This window comes from Oryx dammah, unplaced genomic scaffold (genome assembly GCF_014754425.2).
Source record: "Oryx dammah isolate SB20612 unplaced genomic scaffold, SCBI_Odam_1.1 HiC_scaffold_22, whole genome shotgun sequence".
Taxonomy (NCBI): Eukaryota; Metazoa; Chordata; class Mammalia; order Artiodactyla; family Bovidae; genus Oryx; species Oryx dammah.
The window spans coordinates 21,483,374-21,499,342 of NW_024070206.1; positions in this window are offsets into that span (position 1 = coordinate 21,483,374).

A 15,969-nucleotide genomic window follows, 5' to 3' on the forward strand; every position below is an offset into this window, starting at 1 on the left:
AGTCTGACAATCCTCCTTAGCCTGGTCCTTGAGCCCAAGGCTGCCTGTCCCGATTTGCCAGCTACCTCCCCTTTCTTCCCCTTTCTTCCCTTCTCCACTGTTACCATTTCATCATCATTACTATTTTTGGGACCATGACTTCAGGTCCTCCCAAGGGCATACTTTATCTCAAGATCCCAGTGGTTCTCACACACTGGCAGCAGAAATCGCCTGGGGATGGTGGGGGTGGGGGACAGGAGGGAGGGGTTACCAAGGGGTGATGAATATGTAGACTGTGGTGATGGTTTCATGTTGTGTGCATGTGCCAAAACTTGCCACACACTGTATGTCTTAGGTCAATGCAGTTTACTGTATATCAATTATAGTTCAGCTGTGTTTTTTAAAATTTTTTATTTATTTTAAAAAGATCATACATCATGACCAAGTGGGCTTTATCCCAGAGATGCAAGGATTCTTCAATATTCGCAAATCAATCAATGTGATACACCACATTAACACATTGAAGGATAAAAACCATATGATTATCTCAATAGATGCAGAGAAAGCCTTTGACAAAATTCCGCTGTTTTTTTAAAGAATCACCTGGAGAGCTGGAATTTTGCATTGCTAACACTCTTCGAGAAGCACTGCTCTGTACGACTTTGGATAAACCAATTCCCTTCCTGAATCTGCATGATTTCCAGAATTTTCCATCAGACTCTCTTGAATTGTTATTCAAAACATGCTGACCGTGCTTCAGTTCAGTTCAGTTCAGTTCAGTCACTCAGTCGTGTCCGACTCTTTGTGACCCCATGAATCGCAGTACGCCAGGCCTCCCTGTCCATCACCATCTCCCAGAGTTCACTCAGACTCACGTCCGTCGAGTCCGTGATGCCATCCAGCCATCTCATCCTCGGTCGTCCCCTTCTCCTCCTGCCCCCAATCCCTCCCAGCATCAGAGTCTTTTCCAATGAGTCAACTCTTCTCATGAGGTGGCCAAAGTACTGGAGCTTCAGCTTTAGCATCATTCCTTCCAAAGAAATCCCAGGGTTGATCTCCTTCAGAATGGACTGGTTGGATCTCCTTGCTGAACGTGCTTAACCAATGGCTATTTATCTTTGGCCATTACAGCCTGGTTGCTGGCTTCCACCACTCTGAGAAAATTGGTTCTTCAAGCATTATAGATGATAATAATCATATGCCTGTTTTGTCCTAAATACATGTATGTTAACTCCTGAATCCTCAGAACAAGCCAATATGATAGATACTCATCAAGTCTAGGAAGTAAGACTGTAGCCCGCCAGGCTCCTCTATCCATGGGATTCCCCAGGCAAAAATACTGGAGTGGGTTGTCATTCCCTTCTCCAGGGGATCTTCCTGACCCAGAGATCAAACCCGTGTCTCCTACTTGGCAGGCACATTCTTTACTGCTGATCCACCTAGGAAGCCCTCAGAGCCCCTGATAAAAGGAGCCAAAATAAGGCCAATTCATAATTTTGCTGAAGAACAGGCAAAAGCAAGGTCACAATGCCACCACAAAGTACCAAGCATTCCCTCCCCTGCCAGCCAGAATGAATGACTGCTTCTTCTTTACCATCTATAACTCTTATCTCCTGCTAGGGCCCCCTTCTCTGTGGATAAGAGTCACTGAGACTCTCAGGCACAGAAGGGCCCCAGGTGGCTTTGATTGTACTGTTTCTTTCCCTAGAAGTTCAAACATTCCATGAAGTCTTTCTGAGAGCTCCCTTATTGGAACTGCAGCATCTCTGGGGTTCCAGAGCCCAGAGAGAGAGGAATAAAGGCAGGAAGAGTAGAGAAAGCACACAGAAAGGAGGAGGTAAAGTAAATGTAGTAACACAACGGGCAGCAGCTAGAATGATAGAAATTCACTGATTCCAAAGAGAACAGACTGAGCTCCGCAGCAACACGCAGACTTGCCCACAGAGGGGATGGAAGACATTCTTTGTAAGAGAACGGGTCTGATCCTAGGGTTGAGAGTTACATTTGTAGCTGAGGGGATGAGGGCAGGAGCCTTAGGTGAGAGCTCACTGTTGCTATTTTTGGCGAATCAACATAAGCAGCCTGAGGCAGAGGCAGCTGCCTGGGGCCCTGCTCCAGTGGGCGCCCATCATGCAATAGCCTCTGGGTACATTGACAAATATTATTTTTAGATGTCATTTCTGGCTCTCAGAACTTTTGGCTATCAGAGTTCCTCCCCTCTCCACCCTTAAATTAGGTTTCTTCCCAGTGGAAAGTCAGAGATTCTGTGATGAAACCAGATCAACTCTGCTCAGAATTGCTATTAAATCATCTTTTGAGAATCTTGTTTTTATTTTTCCTGTTAGGGGTGGCCCCTTGGTAGATGGACGTTTACGCAGAATAAAGGAGAAAAAAAAAAATGTTTGCTGAAGGCATCAGCTCTGAGAAATATTTAACAGTTTGCAAATAGGCAGGCAGCTCCCAGACCGAAAGAGTAGGGAGGAAGGCTGTTCTGCTCTTATGAAAAGGAGATGTATTAAAATGCAGTCATTAACTGGTGGAATGTTCTAGAATTGCTGACGACCTACTGGGAATTTGGACGAAGTTTCTCGAGGCTATAACACAACTGTACATCCTCCTGGGAAGCCAGAAAGGAGAACTTGGAGCAGCAGGGCCTGGATCTTCTTAGCAGAGTGGAGCGGAGATGGGGGAGGAAATGTCTTCCCGTCATTGTTCTGATGGAAGATGGGGAAGGTTGTCCGTGGCTCAGCAGATAGAACTCATTAACAGGGAGAGAAGTCCCCACCAGGGCTTGCCCACGGCCAAGTGGTACTCATTCACCCGGCAAGAGTTCTGACAGGAGAGTCCAGGTAAATTTCTTAAAAATGCTCTAATCACCAGTGAGGGCTGTAGATAGTTGATTAGAAGAATACTGAGTTGAGAAGGAATGAGATACCCAGTGTAAAAAGATACAAATGGACTTATTTCCAAAACAGACAACCACAGATGTAGAAAACAAATGTATGGTTACTAAAGGGGCAAGGCCTAGGAGAAAGGGATAAATTAGGATTTGGGGACTAAAAGATACACCGTATTATATGTAAAAGAGATAATCAACAAGGACCCACCGCATAGCACAGGGAACTACACTTAGTATATTGTAATAACGTATAAGGGAAAAGGGAGAAGGCAATGGCACCCCACTCCAGTATTCTTGCTTGGAGAATCCCAGGGACAGGGGAGCCTGGTGGGCTGCCGTCTATGGACGGACACAACTGACGTGACTTAGCAGCAGCAGCAGCAGCAGCAACTGCAGCAGCATAAGGGAAAAGAATCTGAAAATCAATCTGTGTGGGTGCTGAGTTGCTTCAGTCATATACAACTCTTTGTGACCTCATGAAGTGTAGCCCGCCAGGCTCTTCTGTTCACGGGATTCTCCAGGCAAGAATACTAGAGGGGGTTGCCGTGCTCTCCTCCAGGGGATCTTCCCAATCCAGGGATAGAACCCATGTCTCTTATAATCTTCCTGCATTGGCAAGCAGGTTCTTTACCACTAGCTCCATCTGGGAAGCCTGAAAATGACTATACATGTACACACATACATATACACATGGTGGCTCAGTGGGAAGGAGTCTGCCTGCCAATGAAAAAGATGCAGGTTCGATCCCTGGGTCGGAAAGACCCCCTGGAGAAGGAAGTGGCATCCCACTCCAGTGTTCTTGCCTGGAAAATTCCATGGACAGAGGAGCCTGGTGGGCTATAGTCCATGAAGTTGCAAAGAGTCGGACACGACTAAGCAGCTGAGCACACACATACACATACATATATGTATATGCATATATACATATATGTGTGTGTATGTATGACTGAATCACTGTGCTGTACACCTGAAACCAGCATATTATAAATCCACTTCAATTTAAAGAAAAAAAAAAGATGCACAGTGTATCTTGCTGTTTCTGAACCATGGATTTTTAGGACCCGGAAGAGGTCTGGGCACTGATAATAAGATTTCTTACTTTGATTATCCCAGGTCATGAAGAGACTTTTTAATATGAAAAACATGTTAATATTTTATCTGGTTTATGAATTTCTAGAACTAATGCATATAACCCAGAGTTACCATTTTAACTTTTATTCAGATGACTTGTGCCTGCATGCCTTTGCCCTCTCTCTCCTCCCTCTCCTTCCTCTCTCTCCTCCTTCTCCTTCCTCTCTCTCCTTCTATATTCCAGGAACTGGGCACTGCCTACTCACCAGGGGCTGCCCTGCCCCCAGACCATAGGGTAGCTAGCCCAGTTCACACGGGCCTTCAAGACTGCATGTCCCCTGCATCCACCAAGTAAACCCTCCAAGGTCTTTGGTTGCTGTTGGCACCACCAGCTGCCACTTCCACAAATGTACTGCCCCCCAACCTGCAGCATCCTGGGGTTCAGCCCACTGAATCTCCCACCTCCCCAGCTGCCTCAGTCTCCACTGAAACTCCAGGCCTCAAGATCACCATCTGGCCAGGCTGTTCTGAATATGCCCTAATCTGACCTCACCCTCCACCCTTTCCATTCTCCCAAATCATTCCAAACCCCTCTGAAATTCATAGTCCTCCAACAACGAAGTCTCAGGGTATTTTCAGTCTCTTGCCTGCAGGATGGAGTTGCCATTAATTATGGTGGGGAAGATTGACAGAAAGCAGGTTTGAGGGAGAATATCAGGAGCTCTGTTTTTGATATGTTGGAGCTGCCAGCCACTTGATGGCTGCTCAGTTACACTGGACACATTCAACTCTGGAAGGGGGAGTGACTTGTCCTTATTAGAACCGACATCTATCTCAGATTTGGGTTTGCAATGCACACCTGCAGTATATCTGCAAGCATCCCTGAGAGCTTACAGAGTGATTCATTTATAGGCACAGAGTCCCAGATAGCATTGTCATGCACCAAAGAACCCTTTTATATGGCAAAAGATATATGACAGTGGGCACGTGACCATGGAATGCAGTGGGTTCTCGCATACATCTCACTACCTGGAAGCAGTAGGCTTGTTGGACTGGCTTACTAAACGTTCCAGAAAAAACATGAGCTTGGGGGTACTGTGTTTCAGAATGGGCTTTGTGTGTCGAATTACTGGTTGATATAAAGATAGCTTGATTTCATGGGTTCAGAAGCTAAGGGGGAAAAGTAGGACTGACTCTTTGACCACCACTCTTGGTACCCATCCACCCTGCTTCCCTAAGCTCTAATGGGCTGAAAATCTCAGTAAAAGATGTCTTCAACCTGGGCGCAGGAAACTTCCATGGAAACTGAAGCAAGTCTGTCAGTTGAGCAGTTTGGTCTCTTCAAGGCAGGAGATTAGCAGGCAAGGAAAGGACCTCCTGTGCACTCAGGGTTTATTGAGTTGTGACTGGCATATTACCTTGTATTGCTTTTAGGTGTAAGACATAATAATTGGATATATGTATATGTTACAAAATGATGGCCACAGTTTAGTTAAACACATCCTTCACCACACAGTTACAACTTTTTTTCTTGTGATGAATGGACTTCCCTGGTGGTCCAGTGGTGAAGACTCCACATTTCCACTGCACGGTACATGGGTTTGATCCCTGCAGGAACTAAGATCCTGCAAGCCTCCTGGTGCAGCCCTCCAAAACAAGTAACTGAAGAAAGACCTACTCTTTTAGCAATTTTTAAATATATAATATAATATTGTTAATTATGGCATTCCATCCCCAGAACTCATTTGTCTTATAACTAAAAGTTTGTACTTTTTGACCAACTTCACCCATTTCTCCCAGCCATTCTTGTCCTGCCTCTGGCAACCACCAATCTGTTCCCTTGAGTTTGGTTTTTTAGATCCCGTATCTACATGAGATCACACAGAGTTTGTCTTTAGCTATCATTTCATTCAGCATAATGTCCTGAAGGTTCATCCACGTTGTCTCATATGGCAGGATTTCCTTCTTTTTATGGTTGCATAATATTCCATTATATATGTACATCACATCTTCTTTATCCATCCATTCATCCAAGCATGGACTTAGGTTGTTTCTACATCTTGGCTATTGCTAGTAATGCTGTAACGAACATGAGGGTGCAGATACCTCTTTGGGATAGTGATTGTGTCTCCTGTGGAAATATACTCCAAAGTAAATTGCTGGATCATATGATGGTTCAGTTTTTAATTTTTTGAGGGGCCTCCATACTACTGCCCTTAGTGAATGTACCAATTCACATTCCCACTAACAATGCACAAGGGCTTTTCTCTACATCCTTGCCAACGCTAGTTACTTCTTGTCTTTTTGGAGATGGCCATTCCAACATATTTGAGGTGATATCTCTTTCAGTTTTCTCCATAGGATACAAAGGTGTATTGTGCTGTCTTCATCGGTGTTCAGCAGTCTGACTCTTTGCAATCCATGGACTGTAGCTCACCAGGCTCTTCTGTCCATGAAATTTTCCAGGCAAGAATACTGAGTGGATTGCCATTTCCTCCTCCTCTCATTCAGTTTTGATTTGCCTTTCCCCGATGATTAGTGATTCTGAGCACTTTTTTTTCATGTATCTGTTAGCCATTTGTATGTCTTCTTTAAAAAATGTTCATTCAGCTCCTCTGCCCATTTTAAACTTGGATCACTTGTGGGGTTTTTTTGGCTATTAGGTTGTATGAATTCTTTACATAGTTTGAATATTAACCCCTCATCAGACACATGATTTGCAAGTATTTTCTCCCATTTGGTAGGTTGATTTTTTTTTTTTCACTTTGTTGATGGTTTCCTTTGCTTTGCAGAAACTTTTTAGGCTGATGAAATCCCACGTGTTTGTTTTTGCTTTTTTTTGTTGTTTGTTTTTAATTTTGGTGTCCAAATCCAAAACATTATTGCCAAGACTGATGTCAAGCATCTCACCCCTTATAGCTTCTTCTAGGAGTTTTATGGTTTTAGATCTTAGTTCAAGTCTTTAATCCATTTTGAATTCATTTTTTGTGTAACAAGTAGAGGTCCACTTTCATTCTTTTGCATGTGGCTGTCCAGTTTTCCTAACACCCTTCTATAGCTAGTTTTAGGTACATAAGAAAAATTCTGTATTGATTAAGAAGAGGTTAAAATTTCTCCCTCTTGACTAAAATTGAAATTGTATCTTCCACCTCACTAGTCCCACCCCAGAAAAACTATTATTCTTAATCACTATGGTTAAATCATTTTTGACTTGAATTTGATGTAAATAAGGCACTGAATATTCATGCATTGGTTTATTGCTTTTATGCTGAAGTTTCGGTTTCATTTACATGATTTCTACTCTGAACGGGCAGCTTCTGCAAGACAGGAAATAAGATTGTGCAAGTCTCTTTGCTACACAATTAGGTGCTTACCATTTATATCCCCCTTTTTTCACTAAGGAAAGTGTTTTTTTTCCTTGCTTGAAAATAACACTCCACTCACTTATGACTATGGATAAATATATCATGCCTAGAAAAGAAATCTTTGAAAATTATACGTGTCCTTTCTTATTAAATCAGTTTCCAACTATCCTTTTGACAAATGTCCTAAAGTATTAACAGACTTAATTTTCCGGAGGTCAGAGTGGGGCAGAAAGAGGGTTGAGATGGAGAACATTCAGTTAATTCAGTTACCGACCACACAGATTTGAGTGGGCACATGAGGAGCATCCCGGGCAGCGATAACACAAAAGGGCCCACAGTCCATGCTTCACCCCAGCTCAGACATCATAATAAATACAACTTTTATTAGATCTCTAATGGATAGTTAGTAATCCAAGTAAGGGGATGTTGCTTCCTATGATCTGTCTTTTAGGGAGCACACTTCTTTCTGTTTGTTTGTTTTTTGGGGGGAGTACACTTCTTTCCTTTCTAATTGCGCTCCCTCCTAAGAATGAAAGAAGTGCTTCAGAGGGCAGTGTATCTTCTGACCAAATGAAATCAGTAAAAAATCAGGCACTCTCTCTTGGGCATGTCTCTTTAACGAAAACAACTCCATCTGATCACAGACAACGGTTGTACAGTATACGAACAGGTTCTTCTCATCTGCCTGGCACTTTTTCTCGTGTCTTTGAAATGCCACACTGGGTTTCCAGGTGTGAGAAGTGAGAACAGCCCTGGGAATCTGTATCCAGGTAGTACTTTGGCCCATGAATGAGCATGTTTCTAAACTAAGGATGCCGTACAACGATGCAAATCAGAAATGTATTTTCCTTATTACACACCACCCTATTTGGAGGTAATTAAAAGGCAACTATTAAAAGCACCACTTTGGGGTTTTTTCCTAATTTAATAATACTACAGAGGTATTGCTTGGCAACTCTTTATGTAGGCTTCCCAGGTGACTCAGTGATAAAGATTTTGCCTGCCAATGCAGGAGACGCGGGTTTGATCCCTGGGTCAGGAAGACCCCTTGGAAAAGGAAATGGCAACCCACTCCAGGATTCTTGCTTGGGAAATCCCATGAACAGAGGAGCCTGACAGTCCATGGGGTCGCAAAAAGAGTCAGACATGACTTAGAGACTCAACAAGAAAACAAACAAATAACAACTCTTACTGTACAATAAATATTAGGTTCATTTCTTAATCAGTATGAGAATGGGCTCTATTTTTTTTTTTTGGCTTCAGCTGCTACTTATACTGTTACAATACATTTGAAAGCAACAAATCTAAAGTGAGTGAAAAACAGTGCCAAGTTTTATTATTATAAATGTCAGGGGAAACAAATGGATTGAGTTTCTCTGACTGCAAAATGGAGGAAAATCTTTAGAGGTGAGGAGCTCTGTAGCCTTGCTAGGATCCAGCCATAAAAGCAGTGGGGAGAAGATCTCTTATGTGGAGCTTGAGGCCAGGAAAATACCAGAACGTCCACTGCTGACATTTGTGTGGCTGGATGAAGCAGAAAGTAAGGTCTACATAAGACTGAGAAATGAGCAGCATTGTGGACATTATCAGTTGAGCGACCCTGGGACCAGCTCAGAGCGCTGTGCTCTGAGACCATGAGTAGTTAGGAAGACACTGCCCAGGGGATGGCTTATGTCCCATTATTGTATTAAAGGGACCTGCATTCAGCCTGATCTTGAAATGACATCTAAGTAATCATTAAAGGAAACAGAACTGATTCAATTTTTTTTCAATTTGGAAAACACAAATAATATGTAGAATAATTTGTCCTAATTGTATGCCTCATCCTTTTCAAGGATGAAATAAAATTTCAAAGAGCAAGAGTTCAGACCTCAGCATTAACTTTCTTCTGAGTCATCACAGGCTTGATCATGTTCAGCGCCTGATCTTGACCTTTCTGTTACTTAGACTTTTCCAAGAATGGTTCATGAATACAGCATGTATTATTGGGAAATTGCATTCGTCTCAAACCTTCAGCTCTTTAAAAATTAGATCTTAATCTCAAATTCCTTCAGCTGTCTTTGCTTACCCTAGTGGAATACGTTGGGCTTAAATTGTGTGAGTGTTCAGTCACTGCAGTCATATCTGACTCTTGGCAGTCCTGTGGACCGTAGCCCACCAGGTTCCTCTGTCCATAGGGATTCCAGGCAAGAATACTGGAATGGGTTGCCAAGCCCTCCTCCAGGGATTAAATTGTATACATCTTTTTAATTATATGTCAAATTATTTGTTAATTATTTTATTAAAAGATGGGAAAAGGATTCTCAACAAGTAATCTGAGGGAATGAAATATTTGCACAGCAAATAAGAAAGAACTCTTTGATTTTTGTTTTTAAAAGATGATATACATTTTTAATTAAATCTTAGTCCCCTCTATATCTTGTCTGATTCCATTTCCTCCAATTAACTAAAATATTAGGAGTTTAAAGTTGCTTATAAACATTTTTAGGGGATCTTATGTTTTGAGGTTTGATTACTTGATGAAGAGCATTAAGCATTCACCATATTATTAAGATTAAAATTTATCCTGGAAAACAGCACTTTGCTATATTACTCCTATTTCAGGGGGTCTCACTCAGCTTCACCACCACATTCTTTATGCCTCAGGGATCCACCAACCATGGGCCATGGACCAAGTTGTCCCAAGATTGTATAGCATGTAAGCTAAGCATAATTTTTATATTTTTAAATGGCTTAAAAAATCAAAAAATAATATTTGTGATGCATGAAAATTACATAAATTCAAATGTCAAATAAAGTTTTATTGGTCCACATTCATGCTCAACCCTGTATATGCTATCTATGCATGCAAGCTCAGTAGCTAGGTTGTGTCTGACTCTTTGTGACCCCATGGACTATAGCCTGCCAGGCTCCTCTGTCCGTGGGGTTTCTTAGACAAGAATACTAGAGAGGGTTGCCATTTCTTTTCCAGGGGATCTCCCCAACCCAGGGATCAAACCTGAGTCTCTTGCTTTGGCAGGAGGATTCCTGACCACTGAGCCACCAGGAAAGCCCTGTATACTATCTATGGCTACTCTCAAACTCTGCAAAGATTGCAAGTTGAATCACTGTAACTGAGACCATATGGCCCACAAAGTCCAAGGAATTTATCCTCGGACCTTTTTCTTGATGATTAACTTGACTTATTCTGATTCTATGGTTTTGTGTTTCTTCTACTGTAACCCAGAGAAAATAAAGCTAAACTGAATCTTGGGGGAAAAAAATCAACATAGGCCAACAGAATGCCGAGTAATTGAAAGCAATTGAGAGTGAAAAGGCTGGACAGGAAGTCTGTGGAGAGCTAGGTGAGAGCAAGTATTAGTGTTTTACTCTATATTTTTAAATCTTTTACAGTAAGACTGTATTTGGCATTTCTTGTATAATTTTCACAAGGTCTAACAAATTTTTACTCAAAAAGTGCTCCCCTCCTCATCATAAACATTTTAGAAATTGAGTTTGAAGATGTGTGTACTTGTACTTATGTGTCACAGGTACTCAAACAGCTGTCACAAACAATGGCATGAGTGCATTCAGTTCAGTTCAGTTCAGTTGTTCAGTCATGTCTGACTCTCTGCGACCCCTGGACTGCAGCATGCCGGGCTTCCCTGTCCAACACCAACTCCCGGAGCTTGCTCAAACTCATGTGTTCACTAGAGGCAAGGAAAAACCGAAAGAACCTAGGAATCAAGACACAGGCGTGGAGAGGAGTGAACATCACAGATGATAGATTGAAACACAGCTGATCCCAGGAGAAGATGTGGGGTGAAGTTGCGGCTTTAGAGATTTGAATTAACTGCAGGGAGGAGCTTCTTTATGGGTGAGCTTCTTAGAGCAGCAGGAAAATTTAGTCACAGATGATTCGGGAAAACTGAGAGTCTTTTCCTTTGGATATTTTACAAATGGAATTTAAAAGTGCTTATTTCTGACTGTATATATGCTATGTGCTTAGTTGATCAGTCGTGTCTGACCCTTTGTGATTCCATGGACTGTAGCCCGCCAGGATCCTCTGTCCATGAAATTCTCCAGGCAACAATACTGGAGTGAGTTGCCATTCCCTTCTCTAAGGGATCTTCCCCACCCAGGGATCAAACTTGGGTCTCCTGCATTGGCAGGTGGATTCTTTATGCACTGACTCACCAGGGAAGCCCTATTTCTGAGTAGTTAGGTATAGTTCAGCTATGGGTTGAATTAAGCAATATCTTCTTGTTTGGTTAATAGAGAAAAAAAGCTAATAGCAACTGTGAGTGTCACAGTCACTATGCATTCATTTTTAAATAAAATAAAGGTCAGGGATGGATTTATGTGTTCAAATTACCTAACTGAATCCTGGAGGATGAACTCAAGTCTAATTTTAATATCTCTTGTGAATATCTTCATTATAAATAATCTCAATTATTCACCTATAGTTCAAGTTCAGACCTCCAAATCTTTTACATGTCTTAAAATTTATATTTCCTATTTCTCTATAATGAACACATATCTGTGTGATTATATATAAATATTTAAATATATTATATGATATATTTATTAACTATATTTATATATAATGTAAATATATAGTATATTATATACTACAAAGAGAAAGGCAAACTCCTGGACAATTTGCTACACTCAAATCTCACTATTTTGGACTTGGGAGAAAAATCTAAAACATTTCATTTTAAATGAATTTAAAACTAAGATAAATATGTTGCATAACATAAACTAGGATTTAAAAAAGTTGTTTTCAATGAATGAATAAGAATTATCTGCCTGCTATTAATTTGTACTGGCAGTAAAAGGAGACAGACTTCTGTGGAAAGTCAGCACTGTCTGCACTTAATCCCAGTTTTGAAACAGACAATGATTTCCTGTGGTCTGGCTTCCTTGTCTCCTTCCTCCCTGTGAAGTGACAATCTTCATTTCTGATTCTGAATGAAAAGGGACAGAGACAAAGAAAGAGAAGAGGAGCAAGCACCAAGTGCAAGCTCTGTAAAGGAGGAGAGCAAACGAAATGCCCGCAATTAAAGATACAGGCCCAACTTCACACGTGATAAAGTATTTGCCATAGCTGATTTGCTTTAAAATTCATCCCTCAAGGAGTATATTTATCACTCCCTAATGCTTACATCCTAGTCAACAAAAGATCCAGTAAACTTAAGTGAATCCAAATATCATCTTGAAATCCTGCTTATTGAGTCATATTAGTAATTACTGAAAATCACGGCTGTTTTCACTGGAGACATTTCAACCTTCACTTTTTGAACTGTGATGATTAGAAGTGATATTAACCTCCCCATTTAATTTGCTTTCATTGATTTTCAATTGTTATCTCTATAGCCATAGCAATATTTAAGTAAATATTGTTTAATATGAAACAATTATGTAAATGGTAGACTTACAACTAGTTAATAATTCGTACCTTTCATACTCTGCTGTTTTCTGCCTTTTTTGAATTTTTATCTAGTTTGTTTCACTTTTTCTATTTCATATTCAGAACTCCCATTTCATTTAGTCTATGTTTCCCAATTTCTCCAGCTCTTCTTTTTTTTTTAATGTTCTTTCTCAAGCCTTTATCAAGTATAGAAGAAAAGCTTTAGTGTATATATATATATATATATATAATGTATATAGTTTAGAAAACTTATCAATTTTTGCCTAACTAAAAAATTTATGCCATTTTGATTCCACTTGTTTGACTTAGCATGAATAGAATGCTAGATTTCTAATCTTTTTGAAAAACAGATATGCAACAAGTAACAAAGTTTTACTGTGTAGAACAGAGAAATATAGTCAATACCTTGTAATAACCTATAATGGAAAATAATCTGAAAAATAATATGTATGTATAGGCGTAATTGAATTACCTTGCTGTGCACCTGAAACATTGTAAGTCAACTATACTTCAATAAAAATATATATATATATATAAAGAAAAATAAATAAATAAAAACTAATGAGTATCTATTACAGTAAGGGAGAAACTCCATGTTATGGGTTACTAAAAGAATAATTGATTCAGAACCTGTGTCTTTCGGGGAGAGATTCACCCCCAAATTCTGGTCTCTGACCAGCCACCTCCCCCAAATCAGAAGGTCTGGGAAGCTCTAGGCCAGAGTGAGCCCCTACCTCTTCTCAGGGTCTGTCCAGGAAAGCCAGGGGTCCTGCCTGCATTTCTTGAAGCTTCCAGGAACCAGGAAGAGGAAAGAACTGGTTGGGTACTGCTTCTCTCCCATCCCCTTCTCTCTCTTCCCCTCCCTTCTCTTCTTCTTCCTCCTCCTTCATATGGAAATGAATATAATTTTTAAAAATTCCATTAGAAAAGTATTGTCAGCAAAAAAAAAAACCAGTATGCGTGCATCCATTCACTCACTCACCCATTCATTCATTCCTCTGTACTGGCTGCCCCTCACGGGGATGCTGGCTTATGCACCCTCTTCCACATGCACGGAATACCTCTGCAGTGAAGTAATTTCCTACAGAGTACTAGGTGATCTACATATTTTCTTTCCTCAATACACCCCCCAACCAAGATAGTCATATGGTTTGCTTCTTACTTTATTCAGATTCTGCTCTGTACCCTTTCCTGGGAGACCTGTGCTCTCTGCTCTTCATCAACCCCAATCTAGTTCTTTTCTCTCTCCCCGACTTAACCTCTAGTACCTTATTTGTTTATCATTTGCATCTCCTGACTAATATTTAAATTCCTTGAGAGCAGGAACTTGATTTAATTTGCTGTTGTGTTCCAGGAGCCTCGAATAGTGCCTGGCCCGTGGTGGGTACTGAGTATATATCTGCAGAATGAATGAATGACTCCCTTGCCATCCTTCTCCTCAGCTTTCTGCATCTACTTACTCACCAAGGTCTGCAAATTCTTCATGGGGCCTTTCCTTTCCTTTCCTTTCCCTGGTCATCATCAAAACCCAATGCACCTTCTGCCTGGAGACAGGCCTCTCTCAATTTCTCCTCATTTCGCTCTCAGATCCACACTGAACATTGATGTGAGCTGATGTCACACCTCTCTGCCTCTCTCTGTCTGTCTTTCTCTCTTCAGTCAAATAATTGAAAAGCCAAGTGGGAAGTTGCTGTATAACACAGGGAGCTCAGCCCAGTGCTCTGTGATGACCTAGAGGGGTGGGACTGGGGGTGGTGGGAGGGATGCTCAAGAGGGTGGGAATATATATATACTTACGGCTGATTCACGTTGTTGTACAGTAGAAACCAACACAACATTCTAAAGCAATTATTCTCCAATTAAAATAAATTGTAAAAAATTAAAAAGATGAAAATAACCTAGTATTCTAAAAAAAAAAAAAAAAACCAGAAAAGTTATTCTCTATTGCCTTTAACATAAGTACAAAATCCTTAGCTTGACTTTCAATGGACTTCACATCATGGGGTTAAAATATTCAATTTTTATTTCTAATTGTTCTCCTAATTGCACCTCTTTTTCCACGGTCTTGGACTAGTCCAGGTCCAAACTTATTTCCAGTTCCTTTCTAACATTCTTGCTCCAGCTTCTTCAAATGGGGCACAAATTGCAAGGCTTGGCTCAGGGCCCACCTTCTTCTATTAATCCTACAGCCCAGTGACAGCCCCTCTGAATTAGGAGCCCTTACTATGTTGGGTCACTCACTTCCCTCCTCATCCCACGATACAGCCTCAGGAAATTCTTCTTCTGTGTTAAACAAATTTTTTGCTTAACATTCCATTGAGTTATCTTTTAAATTTGTTTGTGTTCCTGCCAAATGTGATTAATTAGGTTAGTGTTAATTAAAACATTCAATATGAATATTAGTCAGTATAGACTAGCTTACACTGCAGCGATGAAGTGACCCTCAGATCTCAGTGGCTTGATGGGCAGGCACTTTCTGGTCCATGCTCCTCACGAAGTTCAGGTCTCTGGGGAGCTTGCCTCTTGTCATCCCCCAAAGAGCTGGCTAAGGAACGCTGCACACTTCACAGGTGAGCTCCCTGGTCATTTTAGTGGGGAGCTGAGAGCGTGGGGGACTCACTCCAGGTCTTAAGTTCCTCAGATCAGATGTGACATTCATCACCCTCACACATAGCCTTTTGACCAGAGAAATTCCCATGGCCTTACCTAACTGCAAAATTTGGGATAACAGATAGATATTGAAGCGAAAAATTTGTATCGTGAATAACTCACAGACAGTCACACAAATTGGTTGACCTCACCTAGGATGGATCAGACAGTAGGTAGGTTTCAAGATAGTAGCTGTTTCATACCACTGAGAGATGTCACATCATCTATTTACAGAATTGAGAATAAGTATCTTATTACTGTGATTTCATTTAAGGTGACAGCTCAATTCAACACCAAGCCATAACAAGCTTGTTTTATGCCTTGGAGTTAAGAATCAACAGTTGTTGATTCTTGTGGATGCCAAACCAGTATTTTAAAAACTTATTTGCAAAGTCTTAAAAGGATTTTCACATTTCCCAAGATGACAATGGAAATCACCTCTTTTTAAAATATGTGGTCAACGCCTGGTTAGAAAAAAATGTCACTTTCTTAGCCTCTCTGACTAGCAATTGGGCAAGGAATTCTGACCTTTCATATGTCATTTAGTCTCTGCAGAAGGATGTTCAGGTCAGAGGAGCTCTTCTCAGCTTCCC